Raw genomic sequence first — 22,129 nt, 5'->3', positions numbered from 1 at the left:
TAGTAGCTCATACTTTCACACCTTACTAGGTGTGAGTTCATTTCTTCAATTAACCTGAAAATACTTACATTAATAATTCCTAATTTAACCAGTAAGCAATGTGTTCATGACATCCTTTTATTCAAGATTATTTTTTCAAAGCAACTTCACAGGTTCTCTGAAAACGTTTTCCATTTTTCTTCCAATGAATGAGAAGCAATCAAGTAACTTCTTACTAGTGTTAGCATTATTTTTCTAAAGCAAACAAGAATGACAAACTCTATCCCAAAGCTCAGGAAGCAATGGCAGTCAATGGGAGAAAAGACTTTTGTAGCCTAGCGAGACCAACTGAGGGCCTTAAACTAGGAGCAGCTAGAGAAGGGGATACCATTAGGAACATTGTGCTTTGGCCAAGGCCTGTGTGGCACTGCCTGAGGATGGCAGGGTTTAATGGGTTGCCTCTGCTGCTGCTCCACAGGGAATCCTATGGAATCAGAGCACATCTAAAATGCTTGCATACCAACATGCACAGCATGAGGAACAAATGGGGCAAAATGGAAGCTCTGGTTCTTAGAACTACAACCTCATTGGCATCAGAGAGACTTGGTAGGATGAGTTCCATAAGTGCTGGAAGGGAGGGACATAAGCTGCTCAGGAAGGACAGGCAGAACAGGTGCTGTATATAAGGGAAAGATGAGACAGCATCAATTGCCCTCATCCTTATGGGAGACTTCAATTTCCCAGACATAAACTGGGTATGAGAAAAAAGGTCAGCAGAATTGCCACCCTGGAATTTCAGAGAGCAAACTTTTAGCTTCCCAGGGAGCTAGTTAGCTGTGTCCCCCGGGAATCTGTCGAAGCAGATTTAGAGGCCCATGGGAGTTGGTTGCCTTTCAAGAACCACCTTTTAACAGTCCAGGAGCAGGCAATCCCACTGTGCCACATATCAAGCAAATGGCTTAGAATGTTAGCCTGCCTGCACAGAGCTTCTCCTGGAACTAGGGCAGAACAAGAAAATACATGAGCTCTGGAAACATGGTCTAGCTTCAAGAGCTGCTGTTTACATCTGTAATGGGAAAATGAGAAAAGCCAAAAAGCAATCTGAGTTTGCACTGGCCTCTGTTGTGTCAGGTAACAAAAGAAGCTTTTCTAAGTATGTTAGTAGCAAGGAGAGGTCAAATGAAAACACTGCACTGATACAGAAATGGTCAATTAACAAATAAGGAAGAACAAAATACAGAGGGATTTAATGCCTTTTGTTTGCTTCAGCTTTTAATATTAACGACAGATCTTGGGCTTTCTGGTCCTCCGAGTTGGAGAACCATGACTAGGGAAACAGCAACTTTCCATTTGTGGCCACTGAAATCGTGCTGTATGATCTGAATATTCGTAAGTCTATAAGACCTGACAGCATTCACACCCGAGTGCTGAGGGTGGATGTTCTAGCTGGGCCTTTCTCACCAATTTACCAGAAGTCACAGGAGTCTGGGGAGGTCCTGGCTCATTTCAAGCTAGCCAGCATTACACTCAGCTACCAAATAGGTATGAGAGAAAGCCCAGGAAACTACAGACATGTTAGTCTAAACTTAGCTCTTGGAAAAGTTTTGGAGCGATAAACTGGTTGAACAGCAGAGCTCACGGGGATGTTTTAAACTGAACTACATCTGGCTGCCACTGTCACCAGCATCTGTCAGGGCTTAATTCCAGGACCAGTCTTGTTTAATGCTTTTATCAATAGTCTGGATGCAGGACTGAAGTATACTCTTAGCAAGTTCACTTACAATACTAAACACTATAATACTAAATACTATAAACTAGAGGTGCTGCTGACCTCCTGGAGGGACAAGAGGGAGATTGTAAGGCTGGACACAGGTAAAGACTGGGAAAAAAAGAAAGCCAAGACATGACCTGAGGGAGACCCCCAAGAGAGGTAGTTCAAGCCCCTTGCCTGTCAGCATTCAAAAGGAATTGGGATAATGCCCTTAGCAACACACTTGAACTTTTGGTTAGCCCTTAAGTGGCCAGGCAGTTGGACTTGATTTATAGTTCCCTTCCATCTGAACAATTATTCTATTCTAATTCAAGGTAGAAGTTAATAGTGTAACTTGGAACAGAAACCTACTTCATTCTTATCGTGAACCACAAGAACATATTTTGCACAAGGGAACTAGAAGGAGCAGATAAACTAAATGATCAAGTTGGAAATAGAAAGTTAAATAACCCAGTATCTTCCAGTGTGATTACATTCAGCAACCTCCTCCAGATAAGAAATATGCTGATGACTACATATTACCAGCAGTACTCAAATAGCTCCCAAGCACAGTATTTAAAATACTTCAGGACACTAAGGACTATGTAAGCAAGCAAAAGCCTCTCCCTTAAGCAGTTCCCAATTTAATCAAATGGAATTAACACTGAGAGGAAAGCAAGCAAAGGCTGCAGTGACAAGAGCATTTTGTTGTATAGTCTAGCCAGCACTATTCGAATTGCTGTTTCTAATTATATACATACATACAGTTTTTAATCCTGACAGTATTTCATCCATTAATTCCAGTCATGAGTAAACTCTGTCTGAATTACAGTATCTTTTTAAAAAGATGGCAGGCCTTCATCTAAAAAGATTGAATGTAATCCACTGTATCACTTGACTAGTTCTAAAAATCTTCATGGAGAAATAAAATAAAAATCTTGGTTTATTTTCACTTTAGTATTTGCTGACTTCGTTCTGAACCACCAGACCTTGTAAGGTGTGAAGTTGCCTTTTGTTTGTTTGTTTAGAATAGACTTTTAAGAAGTTTCTGAAAACTTACAACTTCATTTCTCAATAGTTGTCTTATTTACACAGGTGCTTTTTACAGTAAAAAGCTGCATTAACATAACTGCAGTTGAGAAGTTCTGACTCTTCCCCCTTCATCACTGAAGTTGTTATACTGAAAATCTGAAAGACACGAATTATGGACTTAGAAATACATACTATAGCTGAAAGATAACCTTAATAATAGCCAGGCATTTACTTCAAGAAGGATTTAGTAAGAAGGACAACGAAACGCATGGCACACTGCTAGATATGAAAGTATCATGTTCTCTTAGACTCTCAAAGTCTGTCTTATTTTACAAACATGTACTTGAGCAGTGATCCCAATTGCCAATAAGTATTCGTTTGTAGTTATAGTGAATGCTAACAGAATCAGATAAAGAAGATTGGTTCTGCTATTTATCTTAGGCAAAACGAAACAGTGATGCTTTATTTCTGAACTGTCAATCTGGCTGTTTCCAAGGCTCAAGGATCACTAAGTAGTGGCAATGTCTTAAAAGATATACTAGGAACAAAAGAAAAAAGCGGACAAAGCCCAGAGTTCAGCCTTGGCCAAAGGAAAACAATTTCTGACAAAGTCCGTGTGTTTTTTAACACCTAAGTGCATGTTTTATGTTACATGTATACTGGTATATCATTCTAAGGAAAGGCTGACAGCCACATCGTAGTTTCGACTTAGCCATCTTTGACTTTTTAGCACTGCTTTTTCTGAGAGTTGAACACAGTTGTTCTGAAAGCCCAAAGCAGCGCTGGCTGACTTCTATTTCACTAGGCATTTTTCCCTTGTCAGATTTCTAACCTCTCCAATCCACATAACAAGTAACCTTGTTTCTTCCTTTACTGCCTCAGCAAAAAATAGCCCAGTTGCAGAACAGTAAGATAATGACTTTTTTTTTTTTTTTTTTTTTTTTTGTCTTGTCCTATAGATTAACTCTTTCCTTATCCCTATACCCAAGTATCACAGCACAAATGCTTTCTGTCCTCCGGGGCCATACCCTGTATAGAGGAGTAGATTGCTATTTTACTTGCAAGTCAAGGAACTCATAAGTACACCAGAGGTTCACTGATAGAACAACAAAACTCTTCATGAACTCTCCAATTTTTACCATGCTACCCCAGCATCCCTGCCTTCTCACGCATCATTTTAATCAATCATTCTTACCTACTCCTCCTGCAGCTAAAGCCCCCTAGCTGTCCCCCCCCCCTTTTTTATTTTTTTATTTTTTACACCCCTGCACAAGCTCAAAAGCGACAAGGGGATGGAGATGGTAGATCTTGTAGGTCCATTCCAACCTTGTGATTCTATGGAGGAGCTGTGTTTTCTGTCATGAGGTTGAAATGCAAAATAATTACCAAGACAGTTCAAATCTGTGCTCTCCCTTTCCAAGTAGGCCAACGTAACGGCATCTAACATCACACGCGCCTAAATCAAAGGATTCATCTCTCAGCTTGATGTTCTCAGATTCTACAGAGAAGTGGTCATGGCCCCAATCTGCCAGAGTTCAAGAATCATTTGAACAACAAAGATGTAGGGCTTGAATTTTAGGTGGTCCTGTGAGGAGCCAGGAGCTGGACTCAATGATCTTTGGGGGTTCCTTCCAACTTGGGATACTCCATGATTCTATGAATATGGACAGCAAAAGGAATAGGTCAGTCATCAAGTCTTTCTTGAACAGCAGCAGCTGTCTTCTATCACAGAGTTTCACTACACACAGAATTACCCTGATGCCATGAAGCTATGCTGTGCAAATGCCTATTCTCATCTAAACATGGTAGCTGGAGACATTGTAAGAAGTGGGAAAAGATTCAGATGTTCTCAGCTCTTTCACTTCATATTTTCCACCTTTGTCTCAAAGCAACAGTTATGCTAGAAGCAGAGTAAGAAGGAAGTAAAATCCTGGAGTCAGCATCTCTACGTTAAGAGAGAACAGAAGCTGTGTGGTCCTTCCCTCTTACCTCCCCCTAGACAAAAGCCATAAGGATAAGAAGGTTTAATAGGGCAGAAGTGGATGAAGTTGGTGATATAAGGGAAACTGCAGATGGCTCCTATCTTTGAACTGCTCTAGCATAGGCCAGTTTGTTTTCCACAAGCATCTGGACTTTTGAACTCTTAGAAGAACAATGATCATCAGCTGCATAAAAAGTCATATGGCAAAAGGTATTTGCCATAGGCAAGCAGGTTTTATTAGTAGGACTTATTCAGTTCTATTAAACTACAGAATCAATATTAAGTGAAATAGGCAACATCTCCCATCCATGGGCCTTCTGCTCTGTATTTCTTGATCGCTCTGCCTTTTTCACTCTTCCGTATGATGTTATCAGATTCAAAAGCAGACATGCATTACGTCCTTTAGACAAGTATTGCTGTTACCTTTTCTTTTGATCACACTTGATCCTGCCGTTCAGTCACAGGTTGACTGTAACTGTTCTTGACTAGCCTTGCCTTACTAGAGCAGATAGCTTTTGCTGTACTATAGTTACGTAGTGGAGGGGAGAAAGTAAAGGAAAAAGCATAAGAAGCTGTCTGTGAGCACCACAGTCAAAAAGGGAGGAGGTGGTGCTCCAGGTGCTGAGCAGAGAGTCCCCTGCAGCTTGTGGAAACCATGATGGAATAGGTATTTCCCTGCAGCCCATGAACAGTCCACAGAAGAACAAGATCCATGCAGCCCATAGAGGACATCACTCCAGAGCAGGTGGATACACCATGAAAGACTCATGGAAAGGCCATGCCAGAGCAAGGACAAAGTATCAGGGAGAAGCAGCAGCAAAGAAGAGCTGTGAGGGAGCTACCACAGACTCTACTGCAGAGGAGGCAATGCAGAGGAGGAAATAAGTGGGGAGAAGGTGTTTTCATTTGCCTTTGTTCTCACTGCCTAAGTCTATTTGAATTGATGATCATTTCCCTTCAGTCAAACCAGTAACTGCCAAGGCAAACAAACAAGCGATCTCCCTGTCTTTATTTCAAGAGCTTTTTCATCCCATTTTCTCTCCCTTTCCAGCAGAGGAGGGGAAGTGAGAGAGCAGCTGGATGTGACTCTAGCAACCAGCCAAGGCCAACTCATCACAACATGGCAACCTAGAATCATAGAATCACAAGGTTGGAAAGGACCTACAAGAAACTGGACCAAAGTGCTCTGTAAACAGTAGCAAACATAAAAAGTCATCAATGCTACATTTGAGTCAAGTAAGAGGTAACAATTTGTGTTTAAAGAAGGATTAAAGAAGAGAACATTGTCGCTTCCCTACTTCAAGTCAAAAACCCACATGTACAACATCCTCTAATAAGGAGCAGCTGAGGAAGCTGGGATTGCTTAGTCTGGAGAAGAGGAGGCTCAGAGGGCCTTACTGCACTCAACAACTTCCTGAAGGGAGGCTGTGATGAGGAGGGGTTTGGCCTCTTCTCCCAGGCAACAAACAGGACCTGAGGAAATGGCCACAAGTCGTACCAGAGGAGGTTTAGATTAGACATAAGGAAGAACTTTTTCTCTCAGAGAGTGGTCAGGCACTGGAATGGCTGCCCAGGGAGGTGGTGGAGTCACCGTCCCTGGCAGTGTTCAAGAGGCGTCTGGATGAGGAGCTATGAGATGTGGTTTAGAGCTTGTGGTAGCAGTGGTAATGGGAGGATGGTTGGACCAGATGATTTTGTAGGCCCTTTCCAATCTTGTGATTCTATGAATTCAGTGACACTTCTCAGACTCAAATTGAAAATGACCTAGAAGCAGCCACCTTCAGAAGCGCATTTGGAAAGCTATAGCTATGAAACAATACAATATAGTCCCTTGTGAACAGAGAGAACATACTTGAGTCTAAAGCAGCTGACATATTACAAGCAAGCTACTGAAGCTTCATTCCTTTTACAGAACAGAACATTTAGTTACCACTTTACTTGTGATAAAACTTGGAACTCCCTCTCCAAGAGTAGGATCAACATTTACTGGCTTAACAGAAAGTGAAATACTTCTATAACCAACCCAATTGAAGCAAATACACATCCTAACATTTCCATCAAAAGCATCTTAAGCACAACAGGTGAAGTCTGAGGCCTCCTTGGGATAAAAGATTCTTCATGAATTTAGATGCAAGCAAAGAAACCAGCTTGCTAGATAGATTAATGGTAGTAATAAGGAGCTTAAAGGCAGCAGTGAAATTACAGAAACTGAAGAGAAAAAAGAAAACTTTGCATATATTTCACTAAAGCAGAAGTGCAAGTATTTATGTAACAGATTGCTTCAAACCACACGCACTGTGAAGTTAAGGTTTTCCCCACTGCAAATAGAAATCTTACAAGTGGAAGTAAGAATTTTACTGGAAGAGAGAATTTTACTGAGAGAGCTCAGATTCTGCAAAAAGAAGCTGAATGTCGCAATCACTATCCCAAATCAGCACTTTCTAGCTACTGATCAGCTGATTGGGATCACTCAAACATGGGACCATGAAGTTCCAGGCTACAAACACTGCATTTCTGTCAAGAGACAGGAATTATTTCAAGTCTGTTCAAGAAGTAACCAGAATATTTTCAGGATGCAAGCATTTATAGATGACAAAATGGCTCCTCTTGATAATACAGGTGTTACAGGGAGACAATCATACACCAGGCATTTCTCAGGCTCAATCTGGAAAGCAGGCTACTTTGTTATAGTCTTTCTGTAAATGACTGGGGAAGCACACATGGTTAATAGTTCTAAAAAGAGCAATTTCGCTGGACTGCAATGTTTTAATATCTCCTTGAAAACCACCAAACTTGCAAGTTTTACGAATGCTAGCTATTCATCAGTGTCCAAGTACACACATAAGTACAATCCTGCTCACACATTATAGCATAATCCTTATTCACGGAAACTGCCTGATGGAAATACTTCAAACAGACAACCTGAACTCTGTGTGTCCTCACACTTGTCCCCTCAGCAAAATACAGAAAAATGTAAGATTAGACAATCATATGAGGAGTAGGAAACGGAAGGTCAACAAACAATAACAAGAAGCCTGATAACGGCCTGACTTGTGGCCTCAAATGGCCACAAGTTGTGCCAGAAGAGGTTTAGATTAGACATAATGAAAAGCTTTTTCTCTCAGAGTGGTCGGGCACTGGAATGGCTGCCCAGGGAGGTGGTGGAGTTGCCGTCCCTGGCAGTGTTCAAGAGGCATCTGGATGAGGAGCTACGAGATGTGGTTTAGAGCTTGTGGTAGCAGTGGTAATGGGAGGATGGTTGGTAGCAAGGGTAATGGGAGGATGGTTGGACCAGATAATCTTGTAGGTCCTTTCCAACCTGGTGATTCCATGATTCTATAAAAGCAGGAAGGGTACGATGGTACAGAAGACTTCATGGCTCACCCGGCTTGAAGTTAAAACATAATTACCTCCATTCCTACAACAAACTCCTAGACCTCTTATTGTACATCTTATTCTATTCTTAAAAGGATTAACTTCCCCAAGTTTTATATTTCTGAAATCATTCAAATATACTCAGAAGATGATCTTATTGCCCAGTGATGACAATATAGTGATTTGAAGATAGCACTTTTTTTCAGGATCTAGTTTGCCTACAGATCAGAAAGTAACACCACCGACAAAAAAATTCAAGTAGTCAACAGGCCTGTCAGACCTCTTCTTTTTTCCACCTTCTCTCACAATGTAAGCCTTGAAAAAGGGACACAGTTGCTGAATTGGAAAAACAACTAGTTTCCTTATTGGTTTCAAACTGGATAGAAGATATACACTGGGAACGACAAATATACAGGTATGTCTCTAAAACCAGAAAAATATGCCTAGTCCTTAGACCTCAAGACAGCTCTTCATTTCTAATCTGATAACAATTTCAGCATAGAATATGAAACTAAAGCTCAGAAAGATTCTGAAATAAACAGAAAAAAAAACACGTGTATATATTTGTAATGAGATTGAAAACATTGAACTGTGTGTAACAGGATTGCTATACATACTCCGCTCCAATGGAAGTATTCCATTTTTTCTCGTTGTTCAGTTGACTGTAATCTACTAAACTAATCTAAGTAGTTTGCATAAGTCACTCTGTTTCCAGCACAGTGAGCGCTGTATCCATGGCAGACATCTGTCACATCTAATTCACTCATCACTTCTCACAAACAGAAAACAATACTCTGATAAAATTTCTTCCAATAAACAGATTGAGTAAGCAATGTTACTTTTTCAACATTCTCCACTTCTTGGTTACTTAATCAGGCACTTAGTATTAGTACAGTAATCAAATAATATTGCTAGGTATAACAAATGCTTGGAAAAAGGGGAACCTCATTTTATTTTATAGTAAGAGCCCACCTCATTTGGCTACCAGGATTGCATATGCAGGTCATTAATCAGGCACACACACACACACACACACACACACACACACAGGAAGATGCATTAGAAATCTGTGATTTAAGATTACCAACTACATTTATTTATTCTAGCAGCCACAAATCTTAACATACCTTCATGTGAGAATAATAGATACAAAAAGTTTCTACTATTTATGGTACAGGAGGAATCTATGTATGCAGACTTACAGCTCATACTTGCAGTAGCAGATAAAAACCTAACAGCCAAATGATTACCATCACCATTCATTCAAATGACTTCAGCAGGAACCTACTGCAGCTTTTAAAGTGATCTCACTCTGAACAGGACTAAATTTCTTAATTTGGTATGTTAAAAACAAGGACAAGTGTACCTTGAAAACCAGGTCTTATGACTCCAGCAGAAGATACCATGAAGGCCACGCTCTGCAGCAGAGACATCATACAAAAAGGTTTGTGGACAGCTGTGAAGGAAGCTTGAAAAAGCAGAGGCTAGCATTACAGAGACAGTACATTCAGCACCAGCTTTTTAACACACACTGGCTAGCTTCTGTACAGCACAGCATAGTCTAAATGCTGGCAAGCAACAAGATGTTAAAAATACATTTGGACTCTAAAAATACATTTCTGATTATTTACCTTCTGAGTTAGGACACGAATATGAGATCTGAGTTTATACTGAAGCTTCTATGCCTTCTCCAATCATTCAGATAAGTTACCTTCTAAAACAGCAAGTAAGATTTTCCTCTTAACCATCTGTTAGGCTAAAGACATTTAACATCAAAATGAAGTTGACATCAGAACAATGAACACATGCCTCATCAACAACTTGAGTGCTATTTAACCAGAGGAGACACTAAATACAGCAAATAGGATAGTACAGCATTTTCTATTAGACACATTCCATTCCCAAGTTGTGAACAGATGTAACAGGTCCCATTAAGCAGAAAATTATGAGAAGTGTGGGACAGAGCAAGAATAAGATTGTTAAATTAATTTTCTCTAGAAACCCAGTGGTAATTAACTTTCCAAAAGCTCCAGTGCTATTTTCCGTCACTTTTGAGGCACCAAGACACACAGGTTTCCAAAGAAGCAATCACATAAATCTCTAACAAATCAACTTTACCTTCTCACATAAATAAGCAATGAAGTACCCCCAGAAATAAAATAGCAACAACATGCTTCAGCTCTTATCTGCTTAAATACAGTTGCTGACAGAATCAGAACCCAAGTACTCAAAATACTCCTTGAAATGCACAGCTGTTTTAGCACAACTTTTAAGCAGGAAACACCAAATTATGCAAGAAAAAATTCCAGGAAGAAGTGCCAGTTCATGTGCTCTAGGAAGAAAAAAGCAGCAGCAAGTAATCCTCAAAGCCTCTCAGCAAGCATTGCCAAGAGATGCACTGACATTCTAGACTGAATAGACCATTTATACTCCTGTTTTTTCTTTTTAATCCTCCAGTTAACAACTTCCAAGCCAACTGTCCTGAGCTACAGGAGTTCACATACATAGCAAGAATTCACGTTCTTACTTTAAAAACCTGCTGAAAAATCTCACTAATTATTTGACCGCCACTCTGACTTTCTTCTCTTAAACGCTAAAAACATGACAAGAACAGAGAAAAACACAAATATCTGCCATATACATGTCTCTATCTACACTGGATGTGGTGCTCAGGGACATGATTTAGCAGAGGCTTGTTAGAGTTAGGGTAATATGGTTAGGTCGTGGTTGGACTTTTTGACCTTTAAGGTCTTTCCCAAACGGAGCAATTCTATGATTCTATTTATAATCATCAGTTGCACAGCTGAGAACTGGACTGCTTGAGGAGCATTCCAACAACAAAAACCAGCACCTTCAAGATACAAACAACAGAGAAAGAACTTTGTAGTAGGCCCAGCAGAAAAACAAAACAAAACAAAACAAAAAAACCCAGCATTTTCCCACCCTGCTGTCATTCCTTTAGCCTTTTGAATAGCTCCTGATGGCTTAGCAGCCCAAAATAAGGCCTTCGTAGAGCCCTCAAGAAATGAGATTGCCTGCAGCCAGCACACTGTCAAACCATGCAGTGTTGAAGTCCTCAGAGAACTGAAAGTACCAAGAGGAACAACCAAGTTGAGTAATAGTGAAAGCATAGGGCATTATCAAGAAGATGCAATACCTCAAGAAAATGTATTTTATTTAATTGCTGAAAAACATTAGCAAGAAACCTACTGCCTAACAAGAGCAAAGGAAGAAAGAGACAAACTTTCTCAAGCGGCACATCACAACTACAGACAGGAGAGACATGCGGTGGGAAACATCGGACCACACAGAAATCAGCGGGTTTTCTGTTCTACTTATCTATTCTCTTATTTCAGCCTATTTTGAAGCTTGCATAGTTTTCATGGGCTACCATTTTCTGGAAAATTCATTTCATTACTGACTATTAAGAAAGCTATCAGCTGGCTTTTAAACTACCTAGAATATTAGGACATAACAAGATATACCTGCCTGAATACCAAACAGGCATTACAACAACACACATAGCTTACACCAGTCACAAGATAACACACATGGACAAACTTGGCAATTGCCTACACTTCAGGTTGATTTTTTTTTTTCCTAAAAAGTGAAAAAACTTTGATTACAGATCAAATCTTCAATATTTCTCTTTTCTAGAAGACTGCACATCCCAATTTAATTGAATCGTGGAAAAGATTCTTTTCGTGAAGTAAGAATTGGTCAGCTTTAGAAAACAGCAATTTGAGGTTCATACAAAGATCATACAAAGATTGGGTGACTGCAGATACTCCAAGTGATCTGTAACAGTTGCAAGGCACACCTAATTTTCTTACTGGTCTCAGTCCAAAGTGAAATATTGCAGACCCATAATTGAAACTGAGTTCAACTTCATTTGTGAGATACTTATCTCTAGATTGGCATATCAGCTGAACAGACACACAAAGACCCAAGAAGGAAAACGAGCCATAACACAAAAATGCTGCAGCCTGGCCAAAAATATGAGTAACCAGATACACAGTGCCAAAGGTCACAGCATCCACCAGAGGTGCTGCTCATGCAAGCCATTGAAAAACAGAAATAAAGAAGTTCCACAAAAAGGCACTAAGCCAGCATCTCCCTGAGAGAGAAAGAACTTACCGCATTTTTTCAGTTACCTTGCCAATAATCTCCCCACTGTATCCAACCCACTAAACATTAAAATCTGGAAGAGATATAGTGATTCTATAGCAACCAGCTGCTGAAATATTTTTCAAAGAGAATGAACTGAATAGAACTGCCAAATACTTTCCCAACAAATTTAGTCCATTCCTAGTGGGAGCAGGAAAGCATGTTCATTGCCGTGAATCAAGATCCAGTGTAAATCTGAGGTCATTACAAAACTGGGGGAATATAAACCAATTCAGACATTCAGGAATAGGTAAATATACAAACTGTAGGTAGGCAAATTGCCATTACTAGAGGGACAGACGTCACTCTATAGGCCTCTTCTTCAGATTAGCAATTCTGTGAGATCTTTTTTTCTGTACTGGTTACTCCCATCACCAGCAGGCCAACTTTACAGATCCATTCATGCCCCTGTAAGAGTCTATTCAAGAATCTTCTGGAAATATAAAGATACACACAGCCACATGAACACATCAGGTCCCCAGCGGCAGTTACACATGAACATCACTTGGGTTCTACAGTCTTTCAGAGAAAGCACTATTTCAGTAGTCCGTTTTCAGATGCAACCATTCACAGAATCACAAAATGGCCTGGGTTGAAAAGGACCACAATGATCATCCAGTTTCAACTGCCCTGCTATGTGCAGGGTTGCCAGCCACCAGACCAGGCTGCCTTGAATGCCTCCAGGGATGGGGCATCCACAGCCTCCTTGGGCAACCTGTTAATTGTGTTCACCTTTTCCATTATCTACACAAGGATAGGAGCTGAACTCAACAGGCAGATGCTTAAAACATCATAGTTAAAACAGAGTCCTATTTTTCCTCTTCATCTAGGTTTCTCGCAGTGTAGTCTTGTTAACTAAGCGCTTCATCTCTTTTCCCCAGCTGCAGAGCACAGCTCAACTACGTACCTTGTGTACCTCTACTTCAGAGAGATCCCTGTGCATCATCCCAAAAGCCAAGTGCTTCTTCTTTTACATGGCCCAGCACAGAACCAGAAACTGCTCTTGCTTACATTTTAAAGACTATAACCATACGGAGCTTGGAAACCTGTACACAGCACTATTTGTAGCCTTTCCCCATTCCCATCCCCCCCTTCCTGAATCTGGGAAAGGATAACAAAGCACAATAATAAGCCTCCACATAAAAAGAAATTTCACAAGGCTTTTGGTATACAGCTTTCCTAAGTTTCGTTTCTGCATACAAAGTTGTGCTGTATCAGCATTCTGTATTCATGATGCTGACACATGTCTGAATTTTGGTTGGGGGGGTGTTTTTACTTTTATTTTTTAAATAAGGGAATTAAATTTCTGTCACTTCTCAAGCAGAACACCACATTTTGATGTTGAAAATGGGCATCTAAGAGATTCAGCATGAAGATATTTCGTGTATATATTCATGAAAGATATTTTAATGTAGCAGCTTCCCTGTCCCATTCAGCCTGCACTCTGCCTTTCCTAACAAATCCCTGATGGTCTACTTAAGAATTGGATCAAGGTAATCCAGGAAATGCAGGAACTTGATGCTGCCTTAGCAAATTCAAGGAACTCTAGGAATTAAGCAACTTCAGCAGAGATCCCCATCTTCCTTGGTTCTGTGGTATAGCTCTTTTCTGCTCAAAGCACGTACAGCAAGGAGAAAGAAAGCAAAGTGATTTCTGAAGCTTCATGCTATTTTTGATCACAGAAACATTATAATCTATCAGAACCACTTCCAATTAGGAAGGGGGAAGAATCCTCTCTATTACACCGAAGTACTTGAAACTCTCTGGAAAAAAAAAAAAAAAAAACACAATAGGCAGAGGGTTTATTATTCAGCTATCAATGAAGCCTACCAAGCACCCAGAAACAACTACAAGCTGAAAAGACTACAGTCTTTCAGCCTGCTGAAATTTCAGCTAGCATGTCATCCCTGGAACACGTTCAAATTCCTCAAGCCAGCAACTAGCAAGAGCCAAAAACACCAAAAGGTCAAAGTTCCATTTCTCTTAGCCTTGTCTCCTAGCTAGTGATGAGACCAGTAAGGAAAATAAATAAAAATAAAATAAAAAATCCTCCATACACCTGCTTTTCTTAGCCTTACAGCTCTCCTTCCTCAGCAGGAATTCAGAAGGCTGCATTGAGACAAAGTAGCAGAGTAGAACTAGCCCAGACTCAACCACCCGCCCATGAAATTTGGAGTTCCAATATTGAAACATTCTTTTCTTACTTTCAGCAGAAACAGTAAGAAGAAACAACAGAAACAAATAAGTGTCTAAGGACCCGGAGATGCTACATCACATCTAAAGTAGCCCTTGTTGTATAAAGGCTGCATTCAAACTAAGATGCTGTAAGATCAGGTGATGTTCACGTGAACCAGCTGATGGCAAGTTTCCTCCTTGTTGCTGTAAAGAAAGATTTCATCAAATATTTTCAATCTGTCCCATTTTTCTCCCACAGCACATTTAGCTCTGCTCTGGGAGCATTAAGACGACCTGACACTTAGCCAGATGCACGCACACAAGAATATTGTGCTGCTTTTACTAACCCCAATATTACTTCTTTTCCTCTTTATTCACACACATCAAACACCACCAGCTGGCTCAGGACTCCGGGATTCCAGCATAAATTTAGCTTTATTAATGAACGGAGTTTAAAACCTATCGCTCATTAGCCCATAGTCTTCACCAAGATCTTCCTCACAGCATAATCCAAATCTCAAGTAGAACAAAGAGATGGGAATAAAACTGCTAGATTTCTTAGAACAAGAACTGGAAGGGGTACCAAAGAATCAAGTTCTATGTAAAATTCACAGGATACATCAGGTAAGTTCCAAAAGAGTGGATGGGTCATTTTTTCTTTTTCTCTGTTTCTTTGGAGTGAAGGAGAGGTGGTTGTTTCAATTTAGAAGATTGCTTAAGTTAGTAACAACCCAGACTTCCTCTTTAAGTAATCACATTATTGCTTACAAACTCTAAAATAGAAGCAGATTAAACTCTTTGAATTAAATTCACCCAACTAGTTAATACCCATCATCAAGTGTTTAAGAAGCTATGCAATAGCATTTGTCCACATCCTCAAGAGGATATTTCTTTTCCCCTTCTATTTCCAAAGTCTTCCACAGCAAAACTGACTTGCATCATCTACAGACAATGCAAGTTGCATGCCATCCCATCACATTTAAGCACTGAGTTTAAACAGTACCACCAAACATTATTGGGTCTTTCTTACGGAATCGGTTCATTTCCACATTTGATACCTTAAATTCAGCACTGAGTCCAGAGGATTTCATATTTTTGTTTCACAAGAGTGGATTCCAGTTAGTGTGCACAGTCCATCCATCTATTTTGATCGTGTAAAAAAGGGTGACTAATCAATCTAAAAAGCATGGAATGGTTAAAGAGAAAATGTTGCACAAGCCTTAATGCCATTCAGATTATTCCAGTAAGAGCATAATGAAACATAGCCTGAGCCAGGACACTTGTTATGAGCAAGACTGACTTAAAGATTATAAAAGCATAACAGTGATAGGAGTCCACAACTTTGTTTTCACACTGACTAAAGAGCTCTCCTTTCAAAGTTCAAGATCACCCTCTTTGTACTACACCACCACTGCACTGAGGGATTTCAGCCATGAGTTGACACTGAGGACTGCCAACAGCACCAAAGCAGCCGACTTCTCACCACAGGCAATCAAAGCTCATCCTTAGTGCCAGCATTACACCAAACACAAACAAGGAAATGACATTTGTCATCTTCCCCTGCCCGTATCATCGTACAGATTGCCCTGAAGCAATACCATTTTATTGCAACCTCACACCACTACAGTGAACACTACACTGGATTTCAAATGAGCTCTTTTCTACCTAAATGATACTGTTTATTCTCTTCAGTTGACAAAGAACTCATTACAACATACAATCACCTCTTTTATCTACACAAACCATTTGAGGAAAATAATTACAATTTAGACAGCAGTGTTTTCCAGAATTTGCTCTTTGCAAACCTTCATACAGAATTACAGCATCATTTAAACTCCCATTTAATTTTTCCAAGTGCAAGAATGCTCCTGGAAGTCCAGCAAATCTTGAAAGCTGCAAAGATATAACTGTATTAAAAGGATAAACTGAAGTTAAAAGAAATTCAGGAATGTAGTAGAAGCAATTTTAAGAGCCCACTGTCCTGCAGAACAGCATGACAGAGTCCTAAAACGGGGCAATTCCTCCAGCTGACCTTACTTAAACCTCTCCTACAAAGCAAAACCAGGTAACTGAGGTTCTGTCTAACTCTCCATTAACTGTGGAATCCCCACAGAACCTGCACATAGCTGAAAGCCATGTGTCTGTGAGGAACTCTTCACAGGTGCATCTATATTTGGTGACATTCTTGTCAGCTCTCAGCTCTGCATGGCTACAAGCACGTGTTCACACTGAACAGCTTGCAGGATCAGGGATTAACAATGTGAAGCTGATGTCTAAACAGTGTAATATAACTGGAACAAGGCAATTGAACTGACCTGTTCAGCCTTTATCTTCTTTCATTGCAGGACTGCCAGAAAAGCCAACACTGAAACTTTGACAGACCCCACCATGACCTGTTTAAAAAATATGTTAAATGTTGCCTCTTACAACCAGATTTACAGGCCAACCCATATTGTCTTGTGCTTGTGAATTTCAAATATAAAGCTACAATTAAGTAAAAATACATGTTTCATGGACAGTTTTGACAATTTTTTTTTCTTTTTAGTAAAGAAAGGATAACAGGAAAACACAAACTTTGCTACATTGAACCTTTAGAGTTTTCAGATCCCTCGTATGCATGAAAACATAATCCACGAGCACTACGTATCCAAAACACAAGGTGTAACATAACATGAAAACTGCCATCTTTGATAAGAATCATAGAACCCTTAGGGTTGGAAGGGACATCTGAAGGCCATTTAGTCTAATTCCCTACAGTGAACAGGGACACCACAGCTACATCAGGTTGCCCAGGGCATGATCCAGCCTCATCCTGAAAGTCTCCAGAGATGGGGCATCAATCACATCTCTGAGCAACCTGTTCCAGTCCCTCATCATCCTCACTGAAAAAGATTTCTTCCTTATATACAGCCTAAACCTCCCCTCTTTAAGCTTGAAGCCATCTCCTCTTGTTCTATCACCACACACCCTGCTAAAGACTCTGTCCCCTTCTTTTCTGCATTAAACACTGAAAGGCTGCTATCAGGTCACCTCAGAGCTTCGTGTTCTCCAGGCTGAACAGCCCCAGCTCTCTCTCGGCCTGTCAAGCATCTGAATGACTCTGCATAAATTCAATCTGATCTTTTGAAGTTACACGTGCAGCTGACCTCGTACAAAACTTGTTTAGCTCAATGGGCACCCAAGACTCTCCTGTTTTGTAGAGACACATGACTGAATTAGCCTGCTGGTAATCACTACTGGATTTCTCCTTCACAGTTCAACTGGTAAGGCAAAAGAAAACATGATTTTTAAAGTGTACTAATAACATATCTATGAATTGAACATTTATACAAAGCAAGTTAAACTGTATCTTACAATACAAACAACGCAAAGAAAACTCCTGTCCAATTGTTTACAGCAAATCAGTGATCTGTAAGTCTACATCCTTTCAATGCAGATTGGATCCCATCAAAATACAAAAGAAAACCTGGACTCTTGAGCCAACAGACCTTCAGTGACATTATTTTCATAGCATTTCTAGGGCCTGCTTCATCCACACTATTAATACTGAGAAATGTGAGGGAATATAGAATGGCCTGGATTGAAAAGGACCACAATGATCATAGTTTCAACCCCCTGCTACGTGCAACCAGTAGACCAGGCTGCCCAGAGCCACATCCAGCCTGGCCTTGAATGCCTCCAGGGATGGGGCATCCACAACCTCCTTGGGCAACCTGTGCCAGTGCCTCACCACTCTCCGAGTCAAAAACTTCCCCCTAAAATCTAGCCTAAACTGTATCATGAAGCCAATGATTTTCAAGGATAGCCACAACCCATAAGACTTATTCCAGAAAATCTATAGTATCTAGACTTCAACTGCCAAAACTGTGGTCACTGCACATATCCTGTGGGCACACACAACCACAACGATGGGGGGGAGATTGAGAAGTATTGTGAAAGAGAAATGTGCTGTAGGGATTTAGGTTTTAGGCAATTAATAGTACTATTGTTTTGAAAGTCCAAGCACTTTTTACAGATGCACAACTGTTACAACAAGTTAGCCTTAGAGAAAAAAAGGAAGGTGACCTCTGAAACGACGCTAGCATTTATCTTATAAACAACACTTGAAAAAGGAAACTCCAAAATCCAACGCATGCAAGTTTAGTATATTTCATAAGAAAAAAAATAAACTGAGTATTACCATTTCATCTAACTTTTCTGCATCAGAACACATCTTTGGCAACAGAAATGAAAGGAAGAATAGAATAAATTCTTCTTTTTCAGGTGAACTGGCAGGATCTCTCTGTTCACTCCTCCCCAAACACAAGTATTTTTATGGGTGGTCACATTCTATACTGGTCAAAAAGTCGTACTGATACTCCAAAATACATTGACAAACTCCAGTTTCAATTACAAAAAGGCCTTTGAGATCAGAAACTAATCTCTCCTACACAAATGGTGCCTGCTCTGCCAAGAACGCAACCACCTCTACCTCCTGCACACACTTGTAGCATTCCAGACAAACTGACTGTAGACAGGGGGATCAGCTCTGCATCCACACGCACCTTACCTTTTTTCCATAGAATCACAGAATGGCCTGGGTTGAAAAGGACCACAATGATCATCCAGTTTAACCCTTCCTCTTAACATCTAACCTAAACCTCCCCTGTCTCAGTTTAAGACCATTCCCCCTTGTCCTATCACTATCCACCCTTGTAAACAGCCATTTTTGTTTTTGTGTGAAGGATCAGGAAACAGTCAGGAATTCTAATTGCCAGTTGCAATATGTCACAACATACCTACAGCAACAATAACATTCAGAAATAATCAGTGGAATCTGGTATACTATTCTTTAATTTCAGAAAGAGTGCTCTTTAATGCAGGGCAACTACTTTTGGCACGTACCATACTGAAATTTTGGCACCTCACAGGAAAGTTTTATGCATACAAATAGTGTATCATTAGACCTCAGACTAGACCAAAGTTCTAATTGTCTCCTCTACCAGCCAATTTCATGCTATGCAAGTAAAAACAAAACCAACTCTGGGAGTAGGGGCCATTTCAAGTTCAGCAGCTGCATTAAATACAATAGCAACAAGCGTTCAATGTTCCTAGCAGACTACTTGGGTAGAAGCTATGCTGGCTTTATTTTAATGGCAAAAAAACTCTCATCTCTTTGGTTCCATGCAGATTAATTTCTGAGACATGTCTACCTGAAATGCGTACTACAAACACATCTTCCCGCTTAAGATTTATTCTACTGCGCCTATTACTACAAGCAACATAAGCACGTGTTCAAGGCTGGTAACTCTCAATTATCATTTTTTTCCCTCTCCTCAAACCATTGCTGACACTTTCATTTCAATTCTTTGTTTCTCATCCCATACTACAAACAGAAATTCTTATTTACCCTGGTGTTATCCTACCAAAAACTAAAATCACAATCTATGGTTACAGCACAAAGGTAGATCAGAAAAGGCTATTTGGCATCATCATTCACAATGATCTACTTGCTAGATTCGCATTCTTTCCTGAATCCAAATCTAACCTAATTGCATGATTAGAGGTATTAACAAAAGAGTACGCAGATTTCCCACCAGCTAACTACAGCAGCAATGGACAGAATAGGCACTTAACTGTATCTTAGTTGTCATTCCACTGAACAGCGACATAAAGGAAAATTAAAGAAAAACAATACAACTCCTCTGAAAACCAACTTATCTTACTGTCTCCAGTTCCAGATATTACAGTGGGAGTACCAGGACTGAAAGGATTAAGTGGTTTGAGAAGCAAGTGCAAAGAGCAACCCGTTTGGCTCAAATGAAGTCTGAGCCTAACACACTGGAGAAACTGTTCAGAAACAGTTCATCTGTACGAAACATGACCCCTGTAAGGCTGCCAAAACCAGTGAGGGCATACAAGTGCTAATCACGCGAGCTAAAATGGTCCAAGCTGATTGCCTAAATGTGGATGACCGCCTCGCCTAAATGTAAAGTTAATGAAAAGAAGGCAACTGTTCTCCTTACCAATAGGCAACCAGCACATCTAACCCCCACCACAGGCAAGTACAACTCCTGGCTGCTGCAGCTGGGAGCCTGAATATAGCTGATATAAGGCTCCTCCTTCAATACCATACCCTCCTAATGGGGGCTTGGGAGAAGCAGTGTGCTCATTTCACAATGGAAAGAACTCAGCAATCAAAACTGCTGCGTTAGGAACTACACTATATAAAAATGCCATCCAGTTGTATGCATTGAGGGAGGTTACAGGTGACTAGAAACAAAAGGAAGAAGAAAAGATTAGGACTGAGCGTGCAATAACACTGCACAGCCCAACACTCTCCAGAGTCATCAACATGGACACCGAGAGTCTGTTTATTTGACTGAGGAGAAAATACACATATGTGGAGGTTTCCATTAAATATGTTTTTTGTTAAAATACTTAACTATCACTTTAAGCATATATTGCCATACTAGATATGAACAAGCAGCATATCTCACAGCTATAGTGCAGGGTCAGAATGTCCTGATTTGGAAGGGATCCATAAAGACCACTGAATCAAACTCCAGACTCCACACAGCACCACCTAAAATCAAACCCTATGTCTGAAAGCATTGTCCAAACGTTCCTCGAACTCCTGCACGTGGGGCTGTGCCCACTGCCCTTCACCTTCGGTGAAGAACCTTTTCCTGATATCCGATAGGGGAAAAAAGGGCAAGGGAAAACAGGCTGTTTCCTACCCTAAGAAGTACCACACCATCACGTATGGGATGCCATTTATTTTAAAAGGAAAAAGTATTCATTCAACATTACTCTCTTACATCCACAGATGAGATTCCCTGCGACTCCCAGAGTTCACAACACCGCTTTCTATGACCCAAACCATCGTTCCTTCCCAAAATAACGGAGCGGTCAATTCAGAACAAAAAGGAAAACCTGTCCGGAAAGTTACCGACACCCAACGAGAAACCGACAGACCGAACCCCGACGGCGCAGCACCGTCCTCCTCCCGCGGTCCCGCGCTCCCTCGGTGCCGTGCCTTCGCCGAGCCCAACTCCGTGCGCGCAGAGGAACGCTGCCCCTGGTCTTCCCCCCCCCCCCACCCTCCGAGGCGCGATGGCTGCCGTGTGACTGAACCGCGCACGCCAACCGGCACCGCATCGCTCCGCTTCCCCCCGCCCAGGCACGGCCGCAATAGGAAGAACAAATATAAAATAAAAAAATTAAAAAATTAAAAAATTTAAAAAAAAAGAAAGAAAAGAAAAGAGAGAGATAAAGAGAGGCCAGCCCGAGGCCGGCGGGCAGCGGCCGCTCGGGGGGCTCCACGCACCGCGCTGGGGGCACGGAGGACGGAGAGGGCAGCAAGGCGCGTGTCAGCCCGGCCGCAGCGGGCGGAGGCTTTGCGGGGCCGGGGGCGCCGCTGTCCCCACCGCGAGGGAGGGTGCGAGCGCCGGCGGCCGTCGGCCCGAAGCGAGGCGGTACCCCCTCAACCCGTACCTCATATCTGCGCGGGCCGCCGGGCCCCGCTCACACCCATGGCGACGGCGGGGGGGATGGAGGAGCCGGAGCGGCGCCCGCCACCGCCTCCGCCAGGCGCACCATCCCCTCCCGCTGCCTCCTCAGCCGCCGTCTGGCGGGCGGCGAGAGGAGGAGCCCGCACCGCGCTCGCCCTCCCAGCCGCCGTAGTGACG

The 22,129-nt window shown here is 41.3% G+C and overlaps 1 protein-coding gene across 6 annotated transcripts in view; it reads right to left on the bottom strand.

The window, feature by feature from the left end:
- ITSN1 (intersectin 1) overlaps positions 1 to 22,032 on the bottom strand; it is a 117,125-nt gene extending 95,093 nt beyond the window's left edge. For 3 of the 6 annotated variants that reach the window (XM_042809960.1, XM_042809963.1, XM_042809965.1), the window contains exon 1: positions 21,936 to 22,032. The gene's annotated coding sequence lies outside the window, so the exon portion shown is untranslated. Of the gene's footprint in view, positions 1 to 9,483; positions 9,532 to 16,774; positions 16,852 to 21,935 lie in introns of those variants that run through there. The other 3 variants (XM_042809966.1, XM_042809962.1, XM_042809961.1) reach the window with 3 other exon arrangements.
- Positions 22,033 to 22,129: the final 97 nt, after the last annotated feature.

This window comes from Centrocercus urophasianus, unplaced genomic scaffold (assembly GCF_019232065.1).
Source record: "Centrocercus urophasianus isolate 14NV4802_14NV808 unplaced genomic scaffold, USGS_Curo_1.0 seq_12, whole genome shotgun sequence".
Taxonomy (NCBI): domain Eukaryota; kingdom Metazoa; phylum Chordata; class Aves; order Galliformes; family Phasianidae; genus Centrocercus; species Centrocercus urophasianus.
The sequence above is the reverse complement of the archived record's forward strand: the minus strand, read 5'-3'. Positions and strand labels throughout refer to the sequence as shown.